We start from the raw sequence: 18463 nt of genomic DNA, 5'->3' as shown, positions 1-18463 counted from the left end.
CCGCCTGCCATCCGCCTTCAGGGCGGCGTGTTCATCCCTCTGTTGCGTGTGGTGACGGGGCTGGCGTTCTCGACGGAGCGCGTGGGTGGCTCTCTCTGTTCCTTTGGATCTGTACTGGATTATTGTATCAACGGGTGTATGCCGTGTGTGGATCTACCAGGGACTTTGCTCTTTTTCTCTATTTTTCTAAATAAACTATTTAACTTGCACTTGACTCTGAGTCCGTTTTCCTGACAGATGAGTGCGCCACTAATGGAGTCAGCAAGTTTAGAAAGTCTGGAGGTGCAGACCGCCCTTCACCAGCAGGGGGCGGCCATCGACCAACATTCGTCGTTATTGTCTGCTGCTGCCAGAGATTTCAGCATCCTGTCTGAGCAACTGAAAGAGCTCAGCAATCGCTTGGACCAAGTTACTCCTCACCATGAAGCCCCAACCTCATCCGGAGGAGCCGCTTCATTTGAACGGGAGCCACACACGGCTACACCCCCCTCCTACAATGGCGATCCCAACACCTGCAGATCCTTTTTACAGCAGTGCTCTCTCGTCTTCGCGCTCCAGCCCCGTCGATTTTCTTCATCCACTTCCAAGGTGGCCTATGTCCTGACATTACTCGCTGGAAGGGCGAGAGACTGGGGTATGGCCGCCTGGGGGGCTAGAGCTCCTTTTACATTTTCATTTGAGGCTCTCGAGGAGGAGATGTTAAAGTTGTTTGACCGCTCACTCAAGGGAGACATGGCAGCGGCTGAGTTGGTGAGATTACGGCAACGTAATGACTCTGTGACAGATTTCGCTATACGATTTAAGACGCTCGCTATTTGCTGCAACTGGAACGACGCGGCATTAAGAGCACAGTTCCTCGAGGGTCTCACGCCGGGTATTCAAGACGAGATTGCACTGAGGGAGCCACCCACGTCCCTGGAAGCTGCCATCGATCTGGCTCTGAGGGTCGAGTCTCGCCATCGGCAGAGAGATCTGCGTCGCTCTTTTCGCCAGCTGATGTCGGAACCAGGGGAGATCGCTTCAGAGACGCCCTCCGAGGAGCCTATGCAGCTGGGCAAGTTCCGGATCTCTGCTGGGGAGAGAAATCGTCGGTTGTCTAATGGCCTCTGTTTGTATTGTGGCAAGCCGGGGCATCTGGCGGCCACCTGTCCGGTAAAAGCTCACGCCCGCCGATGAACCTGGGAGTCTCGGTGGGCGCATCGTCATTTAAATCTCCCGTAAGCAGCACCACACTACCTGTCATTATTAACTCTTTCCCGTCACAGGCGTTGCTGGATTCCGGTGCGGAGGCGTGTCTTTTGGATGCTGGGTTGGCCAAGTCCTGGGGTATTCCACTCATTCCTCTCTCCTCTCCTTTGTCTGCCTGGACATTGAAGGGTCAGCATATGGCTGTGATCACGCACCGCACACCCCCTGTGAGTTTGTTTGTTTCTGGCAATCATCGTGAGGAGATTGAGTTTTACATCTTAGAGGATTCACAGTCACCAGTCATTTTAGGTCATGATTGGCTATCCAAACATAATCCTCACGTTGATTGGCAGAACAATGTTGTGTTATCTTGGAAGTCTTCGTGTTATGTTTCTTGTCTTGGTCCTGCTCCTTCTCTTGTCTCTTGTTCTGTCTCGCAGGTTCCAGCTATCGATATCTCAGGAGTCCCGGCGGAGTACTCGGATCTGTATCAGGTTTTCAGTAAGTCCCGGGCTACTTCCCTGCCTCCTCATTGGTCGTATGATTGCGAGATCAAACTACTTCCCAACACTTCTCCGCCTAAGGGTCGTATATTTTCCCTAGCTAAACCAGAAAGAGAGGCTATGGATAAATACATTAATGACGCTCTTAAAGCCGGTCTCATTCGCCGCTCCTCGTCTCCAGCTGGTGCTGGATTTTTCTTTGTAAAGAAGAAAGACGGGTCTCTTCGTCCGTGCATTGATTATCGAGGGCTGAATGACATTACTGTTAAGAATAAGTACCCCTTGCCATTAATGTCATCAGCATTCGAGTTATTACAGGGAGCGCGCGTATTTACCAAGCTAGATCTGCGCAACGCTTATCACTTGGTACGTATTAGAGAGGGTGATGAGTGGAAGACAGCCTTTAACACACCCTCAGGACACTGGGAATATTCCGTTCTGCCGTTCGGTCTTTGTAACGCTCCAGCTGTCTTCCAGACCATGGTCAATGAAGTGCTGGGTGACATGATTAACAGGTTTGTCTTTGTGTATCTCGATGACATTCTCATCTTTTCTCCCTCCATGCAGATACACACTCAGCACGTTCCCATGGTTTTACAACGGCTATTAGAGAATCAGCTATTTGTTAAGGCGGAGAAGTGCGAGTTCCACAGGAAGTCGGTTTCGTTTCTGGGTTTTGTCATTGCCAAGGGAGAAATTCGTCCCGATCCCGCTAAGGTCAAGACGGTTGCCGATTGGCCAGTACCCGACACTCGGAAGGAGCTTCAGCGATTTCTGGGGTTCGCCAATTTTTATCGGCGTTTCATCAGAAATTTTGGTCAGATCGCTAAGCCTCTTACTGCTCTCACTTCACCTAATGTATGTTTCCGTTGGAATAGAGAGGCTCAGGAGGCCTTTGATGTGTTAAAATCCCGGTTCATCTCTGCGCCTGTCCTCTCTATCCCCGATCCGGCTAAACAATTTATAGTGGAAGTGGATGCATCTGATGCAGCTTTGGTTCGTCTGGAATTAGATAATAACAGGGTCTTAGCTCTCCTCCAGGTGCGTCTGCACCTGCGTACGAAAGCTAACGGCCCGACTGCTTAATTTTCTCTGGCGGTTGCCTCCGTCTAACAGACCGCGGCAGGCTGGCGGCAAGCCGCTTTGAAATGTTCTCTTTAGGTTTTTAGGTGAAATGTAGGCGCCGTTTTATCACAGCGATCGTCTATTGATGGGAAAGTACATCCGTGTGCTTTTTTCTCTCACCGGTTAAACCCAGCAGAACGTAATTACGACATAGGGAATCGGGAGCTGTTGGCGGTTAGACTCGCTTTGGGTGAATGGCGTCACTGGTTGGAGGGAACCTCGGAGCCCTTTCTGGTCTGAACGGATCATAAGAATCTTGAATATATCCCTTCGGCCAGAAGACTAACATCTAGGCAGGCTCGTTGGGCACTCTTCTTTGATCGTTTCAACTTCACCCTTTCGTACCGGCCTGGCTCGAAAAATACCAAACCTGATGCTCTCTCCCGTCTGTTCGAAAAGTCCGATTCGGAGAGGACGGAGACCATTCTCCCGGAGGGGAGGGTGGTCGGCGCCCTTGTATGGGGAATCGAACAGCGGGTGAGAGAGGCCGGTCGGGAGGGGGAAGTTCCGGAGGGGTGTCCAGCGGGTCGCCTATGGGTTCCTGAGCGGTTACGTTCCGATGTCATCCGGTGGGGTCACGAATCCAAATTTGTCGGCCATCCAGGTATTCGGAGAACATTGGCTGCCGTCCGTCAGCGTTTTTGGTGGCCTTCTATGTCCATTGACGTCAGACAGTTTGTACTAGCCTGTTCGGTTTGTGCTCGTAATAAAGCATCTAATTTACCACCCGCTGGTCTGCTTAAATCTTTGCCCGTGCCCTCCCGCCCCTGGTCTCATATAGCCCTTGATTTTGTCACTGGCTTACCGGTATCTAATGGTAACACTGTTGTTCTAACTGTGGTGGATCGTTTTTCGAAGGCGGTTCATTTCATTCCCCTGCCCAAGCTACCTTCTGCAAAAGAGATGGCTCAGGTTTTGATTAATCACGTCTTTCGATTACATGGTATTCCGACTGACGTAGTGTCAGATAGGGGTCCTCAGTTCATCTCTCGTTTTTGGCAGGAGTTTTGTAGACAAATTGGCGCCACGGCCAGCTTGTCTTCTGGTTATCACCCGCAGACCAATGGGCAATGCGAACGGGCTAATCAGGATCTCGGTAGAACGCTCCGCTGTCTGTCGTCACAATATCCGAATTCCTGGTGCGATCAGCTCCCGTGGGTTGAGTATTCTCATAATTCTCTTCCCGTTACGTCTACCAATTTATCCCCGTTTGAACTTTCCATCGGTTATCAACCTCCCCTGTTTCCATCACAGGAGCCCGAGGCAGCGGTTCCGTCTGCGTTAGCTTTCGTACGCAGGTGCAGACGCACCTGGAGGAGAGCTAAGACCCTGTTATTATCTAATTCCAGACGAACCAAAGCTGCAGCTGATCGTCATCGGCGACCTCCACCCCGTTACGTTTGTGGTCAAAAGGTATGGCTTTCTACCAAGGATCTGTCTCTCCGTGAGCCTTCTCGTAAGCTGGCTCCGAGATTCATTGGGCCATACAGTATTTCTAAGGTCATTAATCCGGTGACGATAAAGCTTAAGTTACCCCTTTCTCTTGGTCGGGTTCACCCTGTTTTTCATGTATCCAAGGTTAAACCTGTGATGTTTGCTCGCTATAACCCTCCTGTCTCTGCCCCTAATCCCCCCGCCCCTCGTCTAGTGGATGGTGCCCCTGTCTACACTGTTAAGAGGTTACTAGACTCCCGCCGCAGGGGCAGAGGATTTCAGTATTTAGTGGATTGGGAAGGATACGGTCCTGATGAGAGGAGCTGGGTTCCGGGTCGGGATTTGCTGGATCCTGGGCTGATCGAGGACCTCCGTCGGCGACAGGGTGAGTCTCCCGGTCCGTCTGGTGCCGGTCGTGGAGGGGGGGCTACTGTCATGACTGCTGGGTGATCGATGGCTGTGTGATCTGTGTGTGTGTGTGTTGTTTACCTGTGGTGCCGGTTCCTTGTGTGTTCACTAACTCCGCCCCCTTGTTTTGGTAATTGTTCACCGGTGGTGTCTCGTTTACCTTTTCCTTTATATTGCACGTAGTCCTGTCCTTCGTTGCGCACTCATTGTTTTATCACAGTCCTGCTGCCCTGCCTTGTCTTGTCAGTCGCTCTCTGTCTTCTTCTCTGTTACCCCAGGTTTGGTTTCGGCGTTCGGGGACTCATCTTCACCCGGACCGCTCGCTTGTGGAGTATTGGAGTATATTGACTTTGTTTGTCTCTCGATACAGCTGGTTCGCTTCGCTTCTAGGCGGTATACCAGCTGTCTCCCTCTCTCTCCGGTTTGCATCATCACCCGTGAGTGGAGTACACCCATTTTACCTTTGTGGATTATTGACTCTAACGACTGTTGTTCCTCGGAACCGCTGGTTCGCTTCGTTTTTAGGCGGTGACCAGTGGTTTCCGGGTGGTCCTTTTACATCTGGATTACACAGTGGATTACCCGTCTGAGAACTTGGACTTTCCATCTTCCATCTCCGCCTGCCATCCGCCTTCAGGGCGGCGTGTTCATCCCTCTGTTGCGTGTGGTGACGGGGCTGGCGTTCTCGACGGAGCGCGTGGGTGGCTCTCTCTGTTCCTTTGGATCTGTACTGGATTATTGTATCAACGGGTGTACGCCGTGTGTGGATCTACCAGGGACTTTGCTCTTTTTCTCTATTTTTCTAAATAAACTATTTAACTTGCACTTGACTCTGAGTCCGTTTTCCTGACACCATCAATGCAACTTGAATCCTTGATGGAAAAGAAGACCAACAAAAAGAAGAAGCCATGCAGTAAAGTATAACAAAAATGTCCTACTTATGTTTTTAAAATAAAATCATAACACACTAAATACATAATTTCCCCCTTTTACCCACAGATTGTTGTCTATAGTAAATCATACATGCCACGTAAGATTAGAATAGGTACCCTGTAGTTATAAAATACTTACAGTATAATCCATTTAAAATTTTCCAGATTCATAACCCTTTTATTATCCAAACTTTGCACATTGTTCCTTTATACCTCTAACTACTGCTAATGTTTAATTACACAGTACATTGCAGGCTGTTATCTAAAGCAAAGAAGCAGCAACATTCAACATTCGAGAAGGTTGATTTTAAATCTACATACCAGAAGTTGGAGTTAGGAAGATCATGGTGGTCTCCAAATGTCTTCAAGCAAAACAGCACTGCAACTAAAACAACAAGAAAATCTGTTTTACCACCTGAACAATATTATGGTAGACCAATTGTCATTTATTTTTCTTGCATTCAAGCTTTTTTTTAATAAACCCTAATGTATAATTGTGTCTCGTCCTCTGATATTATAACGAGTACGACTTACAAGTAATATAATATTACATTCATTCACACTTCATAGGCAACTCATCACAATGACAGGTTCCCAGATAGCCCTAAGCTGTCGGCTATAGGTGCGTCTCGCTGGCGGGGATGAAACGTTTGCCTCCGAATACGTCACCCCCTTTCTTGCGATTTGCCGACTGCTTAATTTTCTCTGGCGGTTGCCTCCGTCTAACAGACCGCGGCAGGCTGGCGGCAAGCCGCTTTGAAATGTTCTCTTTAGGTTTTTAGGTTTAGGTTTATTTGCACAGATACAAAAATATATACAATAAAAACAAAATACAATCCATATATTGTGCAGGGAGAGGCAAAAAACCCAAAGGGCTTATTTAAAGCCTCCACCTAAACAAAACAACAACAAAACTAAACAAAATATAAAATTAAAAAAGAAAATAATAAAAATAAACGTCAAAACTATATAAAGTAAATAAAGATACATGAAACCTCAATAAACAAAAGCACAATTACAAATCAGCAATAAATTTATTCTTTATACATCTTTTATAACTTTTTATAGAAGAACATTTTTCTACTAAATGAAATAAATTATTCCACAATTTAATACCCCTAAATCGTATAGAATATTGACCTCTACAAGTAAGGATTTTAGGGAAATGAAAATCTGCGCATTGACGAGTTAAGTAACTGTGAACCTGTGAATTAACTTTAAAATACCCTGTAAATTGCTCTGGGATGTTGCCTTCACCTGAATATATTTTATAAATAAAGACACAAATTTGAGAAATGTTAATATCATAAACAGTAAGAACTTGAAGTTTTTGAAATAGAGAAGCCGATGAGGTATATGAATTGGATCGGGTTGCAATCCTTACAAAACGTTTCTGAAGGGAAAAAATTTTATGAAGAGTGGTAGGAAAAGTGCTCGCCCAAACTATATTACAATATGAGAGATACGGATAAATTAAACTATAATAAAGAGTAAGAAGACACTCCGTCGTAATAAGATGCCTAACCCTCCTTATTATTCCAGTAGATTTATGTATTTTCCTACTTACATAATCAACTTGTTCCCTCCAACTCAAACTCTCGTCAACAAAAACTCCTAAGAACTTTACAGTTGACACTTGGGGCAACTCAATAGATTCAACTGTGATTTTTGCTAAGTTCTTAGGGTATAATTTTTTTCCACTAAAAATAATAAAATTAGATTTTTTTAAGTTTAGAGATAATTTATTTAAATTAAACCAATTAGCATAAGCGGTTAGGCCATCATTTACACTCTTAATCAATAAATTAAAATTTGAATGAAAGAAAATTAAGGTGGTATCATCTGCAAACATTATTGGGGTAAGAATATTTGAAACCTTTGATAGATCATTTATATATATAAGAAATAGTAAGGGTCCAAGAATGGACCCCTGAGGAACCCCACAAAGTAATCTTGCTGTATTAGAATAGCAACCATTAACACAAACAGACTGTCTTCTATTAGAGATGTAATTTTTTAACCACTTATATGAAAAATCATGAAAGCCATATTTGTACAACTTTTCCAATAAAATATAATGATTAACTGTGTCAAACGCTTTTGACAAGTCAATAAAAATACTACAAGTGAATTCATGATTTTCAAGTGCAAGAGTAACATTGTCAATCAGGTGAAGCAGAGCCATATAAGTAGAATGATTTTTGCGGAATCCATACTGATGTTTATAAAGAATAGAATTAGAATTTAAGTGACATAAAATCCTTTTATATACAATTTTTTCTAAGATTTTTGAAAAACATGGTAAAATAGATATAGGTCTATAGTTGTTAAAACATTGAGGATCATCTGCTTTAAACAGAGGAATAACTTTGGCTAATTTTAAATCTTCTGGTACTATGCCTGTTTTCAAGGAAAGAGAAAAGATATGAGCAAGCGGATGTAATATTAACCCTTTCACCTGTTTGACAAGAAAAACAGAAATATTGTCATGTCCAGCTGAAGATAACTTTAAATCATCAATTATTTCACTTATTTCATCAATCTCAGGTGATTTAAAGATCGAGATAACAGGAAAATTTCCTGATAAATAATCCAAAGGTTTGCCACTACCAACAGGAATATTATTAGCCAATGTTTGACCAATGTTAACAAAAAAATCATTACATTTTTGAGCTATGTCAAATGGATTATTATAGGAACTGTCACCATCCACAAAATCTGAAGGTAGCTTTGAAGTAATCTTCTCTTTTTGCAGCACCTGATTTATAACTTTCCATGTTGTTTTAATATCATTTGAACACCTCTTAAATTTTTCACTAAAATATAGCTTTTTTGCACATCTAATAGAATGATTATATTTATTTCTATAGGATTTATAAACCCCTAAAGTGAGAGGTGTAGGATTTAAAACATATTTTTTATAGAGTTTGTTCTTAGTCCTCAACATCTTTTGTAAAATAACTGTATACCAAGGTTTATTAAAATGATTGGTTTTCTTTACAGAGCTACTAACTGGAAAGCATTTATTAAAACTAGAGCTAATAATAGTCATAAATTGTTGATATGCTCTTTCAGCATCATGTTCTTCATACAGATTATCCCAGGAAGTACTAGCAATCAAATCTTTAAATTTAGAAATATTTACATTACTCATGATTCTCTTTTGCTGTATATCTTTTGAAAGTTTAACTCTGTTAATCCTAATGTCAGAATAATGAAATATGGGAAAATGATCGGATAAGTCTGAATATAAAACACCAGATTTAATTCCTTCACTTAGAGAATTGGTTAAGATATTATCAATCAATGTTACTGATTTTTCTGTAACTCTTGTAGGTTTATGAATTAGAGGAAAATGATAACTAGAATAAAGAATATTAAGAAATTCTCCAGTAGGGGTATCAGATTTATTTAAGAGATTTATGTTAAAATCTCCTAAAATATAACAGTATTTATTCTCATTATTTATCAAATCAAGTGAATTGGCCAAACTTTCATTAAAATCTTGTATACTAGAATCAGGTGGTCGGTAAATAACCCCAACAATGATGTTCTTTCCTCCAGAACCAGTAAAAAGCTTGACAAATAAAGATTCCACTTCATTTCTATCTGATTTTAAAGTGAGATCATCCCTAATTTTAAATTCATACTCTTCATAAATAAACAAAGAAACACCACCTCCCGATCTTTTTTCTCTAACATAATGAACAGAATTATAATTAGACAAATTAAAATGTCTTTAGAATTCGTAGTAAGCCATGTTTCAGATAAAGCAATAACAGAAAACTTAAGTTTTAATAAAAATAAATAGTGAATGAAATTGTCATAATTCCTAGAAAGACTTCTTATATTTAAATGAAAAGTAGAAAAAAATATTAGGAGGCAAAGATCTACATAATTCATTAAACTTCGTTTCGGTATAAAAAGTACAAAAATTTGAAGCACCCAATGATGAAAAAAAATTTAAGTCTGGGTCAACAAAAACATTATAAGGATCAGATGTAGAAAAATCAAAAGGTTTAAAGGTCTCAACTTCAAAATCAAGTTTGTTAGAATCAATAGTGTATTTAAAGAATAAACAGATATGTGATTACTAATAAAAGAATACTATAAGTGGTTATGTTATCAAATTTACAGTTTTTTTCGATCGCTAACAAGCGCTTACCCATACTTCAGATAATTTTTCTAAACACTTAACACAGAGTTCCACCTACAAAACACAATTGGCCAAACGCATAATTTTCTTCTCAAAAACACATTTTGTTAAATAAATACTAACTCTTCATTTATCTGCACATAATAACTTTACCAAAACACTGGAAATCTGACTCAAAATAAAATTATTCTGTCAAAGAATAACACTTCTTTTCACTTCACAAGGTACATGCAATCAATTAAAGTACAGCATGTTTCAAAATACTGGCTATTGTTGACATTACAAAAACTGCATAGACTTTTATGTTTCAGTTTTACAGGTATTTGTATGCAAAACATGTTTTACGTTTACGTTTTTACGCTAAATGTCTTGGTTGGGAACTGTGTGTCCACATGTACAGCAATGTTCACATTCAAAAGCATTTCAGTAAAAATCAGTTTTTCCCCTTACTCTTGACTACATGAGGTAAAGTAGAAACACAATATGATAGAACAGAAAAAGTTTTACAGTATTGATCTTGATCATTTTTGAGGAGCTTTCCTCTTCTCCCAGAGGGTGGAAGACGTTGCATTCTTTAGAGGGACAAATTTTTTTACATATGCAGTACTGTATGACCTTATTGACACGTCAAGTGAGAATAGAAACAATCCATGTAAAATGCAATACTTACCTGTTGGTTTGTTGAAAGATGCGTATAATGGAGGCAACCTCCTAAAATTGGGCTGCACTCTTTCAGCAGCCTCTCTTACTGAAATCAGTTAATTTCATCACTGACTACTGTTTTTGCAGCCCTTGGAATGCCACCACCATGCATTCTTACACCTCTACATTGCCCTCTCCTTGGGCCTGCTCTTCTCCCTGGCCCTGCTCCTCTCACTGCATCTCTCACTGCACCTGCACCTCTCACTGCACCTGCATCTCTCACTGCACCTCTCACTGGGCCTGCTCTTCTCCCTGGCCCTGCTCCTCTCACTGCATCTCTCACTGCACCTCTCACTGCACCTGCATCTCTCACTGCACCTCTCACTGGGCCTGCTCTTCTCCATGTGCCCCTTGCTTCCTCGTCCAGACATTACAGTGTTTTTCTGTTTCTGTTTTCAAAAACATCACTCCTCAAAGTCCTGCTTTTACTGTATAAGTATCAATGTAAAAGAAAAAATAACCTAAGCCAGACTGGAATCAGCTTTGGTTGGCCCAATTTACCCAATATAAAGGTTTTTATACTGTATCTATGGTTTGGAATATTGTTTTTGCTATTGTGGGATGTTGTGTGTAAGCATTTGTAAATACTACAAAAACAATCCATAATTTTGGTGGGAGGCATAGCTTGTCTGTTAAGAAAATGTAAACATTATGGAAATGTGTTTAATGACTGCATATTGTGTGAAAACGACATGAAATGAATTAATGGTATGGCCACAAAAGACTGATGCTGTGCTAATTGTGTTTAGAGTTTTGAAAATGTGACAACTGATTGGACAAACGCTTGTTAGCGACTGAAAAAAACTGTAATGAACCAAACTCTGAGCATTTGGCTTTCTTTGTGTTAGTTGATTTTGGAAAGGTGGATGAACAATAAGTTTGTCATATCTCAGATATGCAATATCACCTCTCTCACGGGCTGCCTTCATTGCTGGAAGTAGTTCTCTCCTTCTTTGTCAAATGGTTTCAGGAAAGTCTTCATTTATTTTTATTTTTTTTTATAGCCCTGTTTTGTACCCTATTAATATTAAATATTTTAAAGAAATATTTAATAATTCATTTTATTTAATATTTTAAAGAAATTCTTTTTTTGTGATCAATTCTTTATTTATATTATAATAGTGATTATGGAGATGTAGGAGGTGACAGCACCACCTTTACAAGAAGGAAAAAAAAAAAAAAAAAAGGAGAAACATTACAATAATTATACATCATTATCATTAAGAGAAAAAAATAAAAAATAAATATATAATATATAAATATATATATATATAATAAAAACAATTAAATATTACATCATGTAATGCCTGTTTCCTTCACCTCCTTACATTCTCCCCCCATACCCATCCCACCCAAACCCACCCTCCAACCCCTGAACAAGATTAAAAAAAAAAACAACAACCACAACATCAAACCTAAACAAACAAAAAAGGCTCCGCCCTGACCATCTAAGGTCTTCTAAACAAAGAAGACCACCCTCCCTCCAAAAAAATATACCAGTTTCCATGGAAAAACAATCACAGCCACCCCACCCTCCATCAAAACAAAATTTACCTCTTAGCTGCATGTCAGAGTACCATTCTTAATTAAGCAAACCATTAATTAGCATCAAGCCATTTTAGCCATAGCACTTAAACAAAATATAACCTGCTGCCCACTCAGTACAGCCAGAAAGCATAAATGAATTCAATGCGGTCTTCATTTGAAAGTCTTCATTTATGAAGATGCCTGTGCCCTTTAAGTTCTTAGCTTTATCCAAAACTGCAAGTTTATCCTTCAGCCGCAAGAATCTAACAACAATGGGTCGGGGTTTATCTAACAATGCCCTTTGATTCCCAACTCTATGAGCCCATTCCAGCTCTATTTTCCGCTGATCCGACTGTAGATTTTCACTAAAAAGTTTTCTCACTTTTTCTTCAGATTCAGACACATTTTCTCTTGTAGATTCTTTCAAGCCATCCACAACAATATTATGGCGTCTTGACTGACCCTCCAGATGTTCTGTCTTGTCTGAAGTTGTGATCAAACTTTTACCAATTGCATCCAGATCCTTAATCGACCATTGGCCATTGGAGTTAGAGTACACTGACAGCATTTTAACTACCTTTCACATTTAAAGCGGTTATACAATCATAATAGCCTATATATGTTAATTATATCCAATAGGATAGTTGTTTTGCTCCAAAGCAAAGATATGTAAGTTATGTTTATACGAATGTGTTTTCAGTTAGTTTCCTTTTTTTACACCCTGAGTTCAAGCATGTTTCACATGCATCTAAAGCCAGTAGGGTTTATAACAGATTCTTGAAGGTTTAGGAAATTACATTTAAATTACTTTGAAACTCTGAAGTGATTATACAGTAATATATGTAAAATATATCGAATTATTGTATGCACTCAGTCAGGTCAACATTTTTACATGTCTTTGATTTATGCACTTGACTGGAAATTTCCTTTATGTCTTTCATTATTTTCCAACATCGATTTTTTATTTACTTTTTTTAAACCTTTTACATGTACAAGGATTATTTTGCGATCTGTACAAATTAATTTTTAAGTGTTAAGCACAAACAGTGAAGTACCGCCACCGGTCGAGAGGGGCAGCACCTCAACAAGACGGGAGAATTGTAAACCGGAAGATACCGTGTCCTGCCCTTTCTTTTACTGTCTATGGTCCTGCAAGAGAGCACTCGTCATTACAAGCATAGATATGTATATAAAGGCTAGATGGCTCAAGGCGGAGTCAGCTGTTTCGTCACTTGGCGGCCATCTTAGGTCAGTGCTGCCATAGTGCTGCTCCCTGCTGCTGTGGACGGAAGGTGAGTGACATACGCCAACTAAAATGCTCGTAACTTGCTGAATTCTTGACGGATTTACAAACGGTTTGGTTTTTTACAAACGTTATTAACATGGCTATAATTCTGGATGCTTTAACATGTTTCATGAATTTTTTATTTATTTTTAGTATACGTATTCAGTGTCATAGGTACATCTTTGACGTTTATAACAAACCAATCCGTTTGAAAATCGGTAAAAAATTAAGCAAGTTATGGTCATTTAAAAGTACCTGCATCATTAAAACTCAATGCTACGAGTGAGCGAGCGCCCTGTCCTAAGATGGCCGCCAAAATGCGGACGTTCAACTCAATTGGCCATCAGCGCGGACGAGCCATCTAGCCTTTATATACATATCTATGGTTACAAGTTTTCAGTGTTTGAAGAGAGGATCAAGATACAGATTTAAGACAAAAGGCATCAATTACGATCGTTTAAGTAAGTACATGTTTCATTTTTGTGTAACGCAAGATTATGTTCATGTATATAAGTTGTTTAAATTACTTCGTTTGTCTGAACAAGTATGCTGCTAATCCCCTAGCTAAAGTGGCTAGCAAGTGTTAGCGAACACATGCTGTTTTGCCTTTGTTACATTACACACGGAGATTAAGCAAAGTTCTAGTTCTTTTATTTTTTATTTAAAGGTTGTTACACTAAGTTTGCTCTCTGCTGCTAATCCAGTAGCTGAAGTGGCATTAACAATGTAGTTTTGTTCATATTTTCTTGCAGATAACTTGCCCAGAGCACAGCATCTCGTGTACAGCATGAAGTTTTCAGCTATCAAGGTAGTATATTCTAGGTCTGTGTCTTAGTGTGCAGTGTTTTAACAGTATTGAAAATAGTGCCTTTAGTTATTGTTTTTTTTAATAATGTAGATTTCTAGAGACTCCAGAATGAAAACCAAGCCCTGCACTGCAAAAAAATGAATGTCTTTCTTAGTTTTCTTTTGTCTTGTTTTCTAATATTAATATCTGAAAATTCTTAAATTGAGATACACTGACTTGGTAAGCAAGTGGCTTAAGATATTAAGTTTTGTTTATTGAAATAAATGATGGAAATCAAGAGGTTTTTGTTTACTTAAAACAAGTCAAAATATTTACCTGTGCAGTAAGAAAAATAAACTTAATTCCAGTTTCAACTTGATCAACTTAATTTAAGTTTATTTTTCTTACTGCATTGGCAGATATTTTGACTTGTTTTAAGTAAAAAGAAAAACTCTTGATTTTTATCATTTATTTTAATAAACAAGACTTAATATCTTAAGCCACTTGCTTACCAAGTCAATGTATCTCAATTTGAGAATTTTTAGATATTTATATTAGAAAACAAGACAAAAAAACCTAGGTAAGTCAATAATTTTTTGCAGTGTGAGGGAGAAGAACCAAGCCCTGAGGGAACGTAGTCAACGAGCAGGTGAGAACATGCACTCTTTCTTAAATTTTACTTTTTTTGTCTGTGATGTAGGTCCAATATTACCATATGCCTTTCATTTTGTAGCTTCGGATGACAGCGGCTCACTTTTCGCGTTGCTTGACAACACTTTGAGGCAGGATAAAAAGCTCCAGGAACAATTTGTAAGTGTGCTAATTTTGCCGTAGGGTAATCTAAAAAGTAAAATTAAGTTTGTATACTGCATATACAGTCTGAATCCACAGCCTGTCTCTCATTTATGTATGAGAAAATTCAGAGAAATGTATTTTAACACTTTTTTTTGAATTTTCAGCTTTAGAGTATCTTCTCTAATCACCTTTCCATTAATACAACCTGGACTGGTGTAGGGAATCAAGCATGTTTTAGAGACCTGTTTCTGAAGACCATTGTTCAAAGTAAGTTAGATTTTTATATTTAAGTAGATGTGTATGGCCTTATGTTATTCAAATGGAATGACAGTTCTGTATTTTCTACAGGAGCCATCCGGAAGAACCCTGCAACCCAGAATGCCACTGAGATAAAGTACTGATTATAAGCGCCTCATGCTTATACATTACATTCATGTGGATCTTTTCTTTTAATATCTTTAGTGTCTTTTACTGGTTTTTTTTAGTCATGTGGATTTGTTTTTTTTATCATTCTGTTTATGTTGGTGTGTGGTGTTATAAGCTACTGGAACTAGTGATGGGTTATTTGAAGCGAGGCTTCGGAGCGCATGTCGAGAATAAATGGGCGTGCCAAATGAAGCCTTGCTTCGAGGCTTGTGTTGTTAACGTAGAAATCACGTGACCAATGACAAACGAGGCCTCGGTTTGTGTGGACACGTCATTGGTTCGGTCTGTACGGAGCCCTTCTGATGACATGGTAAAACTTTTTTTTTAAATCGTGGCCACGAATTAGCAATTCGTTCCCACGAATTATTATATCGTGCGCACGTTTTAGTAATTCGTTCCCTCGTTTAAGCTAAATCGAGCGCACGATTTAGTAATTCGTTCCCTCGTTTAAGCTAAATCGTGCGCACGTTTTAGTAATTCGTTCCCTCGTTTAAGCTAAATCGTGCCCACGTTTTATTAACTCGTTCCCTCGATTAAGTTAAATCGTGGCCACGTTTAATGAATTAGTGCCCAGAATTTCATTTAAACCATCTGGACATTAACACAACGCTAACAAGATCAAATTCACTCTAGCCATTATTAATGACGCATACTTAATGCAGTTTTATAAATTCCTGCCAAGAATTTCATTAAAATCATCGGAATAGTGACGCTTATTGCAGCTCAATGCATTAATACATTGTTATTAAGTATAAAATTCATACACCTTATGGCTTCTGTATATATACAGTTTATTAACTCCTTCACAGAATTTCATAAAATATATTGGGACATAACGTGAGCTAACGCATTGATACAGTGCTATATAAGGATCAAATTCATACATCTTGGGTCTTAAACCGTTTTATCCATTCCTGCCTGGAATAATAAAAAAACAATAATCGGGAAATTAACATGACCCTTAACGCATAAATACAGTGCTATTTAAAGATCAAGATTAATCTATATACCTTATTAATGAGCCATACTTCATATACAGTTTTATTAATTCCTGTGCAGAATAAAAAAAACCTTAACACAACCTTTAGGACATTAACATGACGCTTAATGCATGCTAATGCATTAAATAAAGTGCTTTTAAGATCAAAATCACTTTATTAATAAGTCACATATTCCTGCACAGAATTAAAAACATATTGGGATATTAACGTGACGCAGTAATAAATTAAACTAAATAATTCAGTGGCTTAAATATCACTAAAATAAAATAACTTAATAAAATCTTTTTATGTCACTTGGGTGATTTTTTTAGTTAGACAAATTATTGTGTAAATATTATTTAGGTGTATACATCAAATAAAATAAGTATTTAACCAACAGATTATTTCTAATAAAAATCCTTAATATTTGTTGTAAATCAAATTCATACAGTTTTATTAATTCGTGCCCAGTAGGCTACCTAATAACCGGGACATTAACGTGACGCTTAACGCATTAATAAAGTGCTATTTAAAGATCAAGTTTACTATATACGCTATACCTTATTAATGAGTCATACTATAGCCTAGTTTTATTAATTCCTGCGCAGAATTAAAAAAATATAGCTTAATGCATGCTAATACATTAAATACAGTGCTATTTAAAGATAAAAATCACTATAAAACTTATTAATGAGTCATATACATATTCCGTTTTATTTAGCCACGTCAGGAAAAATGTCAAAAGGTTTAAGGGTTGACGAATAAAAAAATTGGCATGGACTAAACAGTTAAGCGGCCGGTGTTGTGTGGAAGTCTGTTCCCCCTATGTTTCCCGTTAGTGTAGTGTTTTTATAGCATTTATATCACACGTTTATTCTTTATATACATTGAAAGTTTTAATGGCTACTGAGATGTACATGTGTGCATTTATGTAATGTATCTTGACTGTTCTTGATTGTAAGTCAATTATTTTTACAGTATGAATCATATTATATGTATAATATATATTTATTATGTTTGGAAACTTAAGGAAAAGGAAAAAAAGAAAAGAAAAAGACAGGCTATATGTTAAAAGACATAAAACTGTCAAATATGAAATATTTAATAAATTGTATAATAGAATACATGATATTATTGCTTTTTAGTATAACCAATTGAAATCTTTAATCTTTCTAAATAAATTATAAATGTAACGTGATGAAAACGCTATAAACATAGAGGGAACAGACTTCAATGAGGAACAAACACCGGCGCCGTCTTTGATTCATTAGTTCTGATACCAAATAAAGTCAACTGCATAAATAGTCCTGTATCCATTGCAAACATATTTTATTATAAGTCTTAAAAATGTCCATAACATAAAATCATTGTCAGCATACCATAGTTTGACTTGTACTGCGCTGCGCTGATTTCTAAAGACTGTGGCGGTAGCGTTTTGCGCTCAAACAACGCTAAGAGAGAGCTTACGAATGGTCCAGACCAACCTTACGAAAGTGTGACTTACAGAAGATATAATAAGCGTACAAACGTTTTGGAAATCGTGCCATAGAGTTAAGAGAGAGGTTAAGGAATAGGTTAAGGACTACTTAGCGATAAGAACGTTTTGGGGAACCGGGCCCTGTTAGTTAAATACTTATTTTATTTGATTATATTATTAATATATTATTTGTATACACCTAAATAATATCTGTACATATTACACAAAATTTTTGTTTTTTTTTATATTAAATCATCTATTTTGGTTTGTCCAACTAAAAAAAATCACCCAAGTGACAAAGAGATTTTATTAAGTTATTTTAATTATTCATTTTAGTGATATTTAAGCCACTGAATTATTTAGTTTAATTAATTACTGCGTCACGTTAATGTTCCAATATGTTTTTTTAATTCTGGCCAGGAATAAATAAAACGGTATATGTATATAACTTATTAATAAGGTATATAGTGATTTTGATCTTTTAATAGCACTGTATTTAATGCATTAGAATGCATTAAGCGTCATGTTAATGTCCCTAAGGTTGTGTTTAGTTTTTTTTATTAATAAAACTGTATATGAAGTATGACTCCTTAATAAGGTATATAGTAAACTTGATCTTTAAATAGCAATGTATTTATGCGTTAAGCATCATGTTAGTGTCCGGATGTTTTTTTTTATTATTCCGGGCAGGAATTAATAAAACACTTTAAGGTTTAACCTTATTAAGGAGTCATACTT

General features: G+C 38.2%; 1 protein-coding gene and 1 long non-coding RNA gene across 6 annotated transcripts in view; one reads left to right on the top strand and one right to left on the bottom strand.

The window, feature by feature from the left end:
* The window catches only part of LOC135775495 (transmembrane protein 269-like), a 103509-nt gene that overhangs the window by 24503 nt on the left and 60543 nt on the right, over positions 1 to 18463 (bottom strand). For 4 of the 5 annotated variants that reach the window (XM_065285747.1, XM_065285748.2, XM_065285745.2 and 1 more), the window contains exon 2: positions 5912 to 5975. The exons of the other annotated variant lie outside the window; for it this stretch is intronic. The gene's annotated coding sequence lies outside the window, so the exon portion shown is untranslated. The remainder of the gene's footprint in view (positions 1 to 5911; positions 5976 to 18463) is intronic. 5 annotated transcript variants of the gene reach the window in all.
* Positions 13646 to 15230, top strand: LOC135775501 (uncharacterized). Its single transcript, XR_010543886.2, has 6 exons — positions 13646 to 13721; positions 14013 to 14068; positions 14159 to 14696; positions 14781 to 14857; positions 15007 to 15109; positions 15191 to 15230. It is a non-coding gene; the product is annotated as an uncharacterized lncRNA (long non-coding RNA).

Source organism: Paramisgurnus dabryanus, chromosome 21, assembly GCF_030506205.2.
Source record: "Paramisgurnus dabryanus chromosome 21, PD_genome_1.1, whole genome shotgun sequence".
Taxonomy (NCBI): domain Eukaryota; kingdom Metazoa; phylum Chordata; class Actinopteri; order Cypriniformes; family Cobitidae; genus Paramisgurnus; species Paramisgurnus dabryanus.
This window is presented reverse-complemented; position numbering and strand designations above follow the sequence as displayed.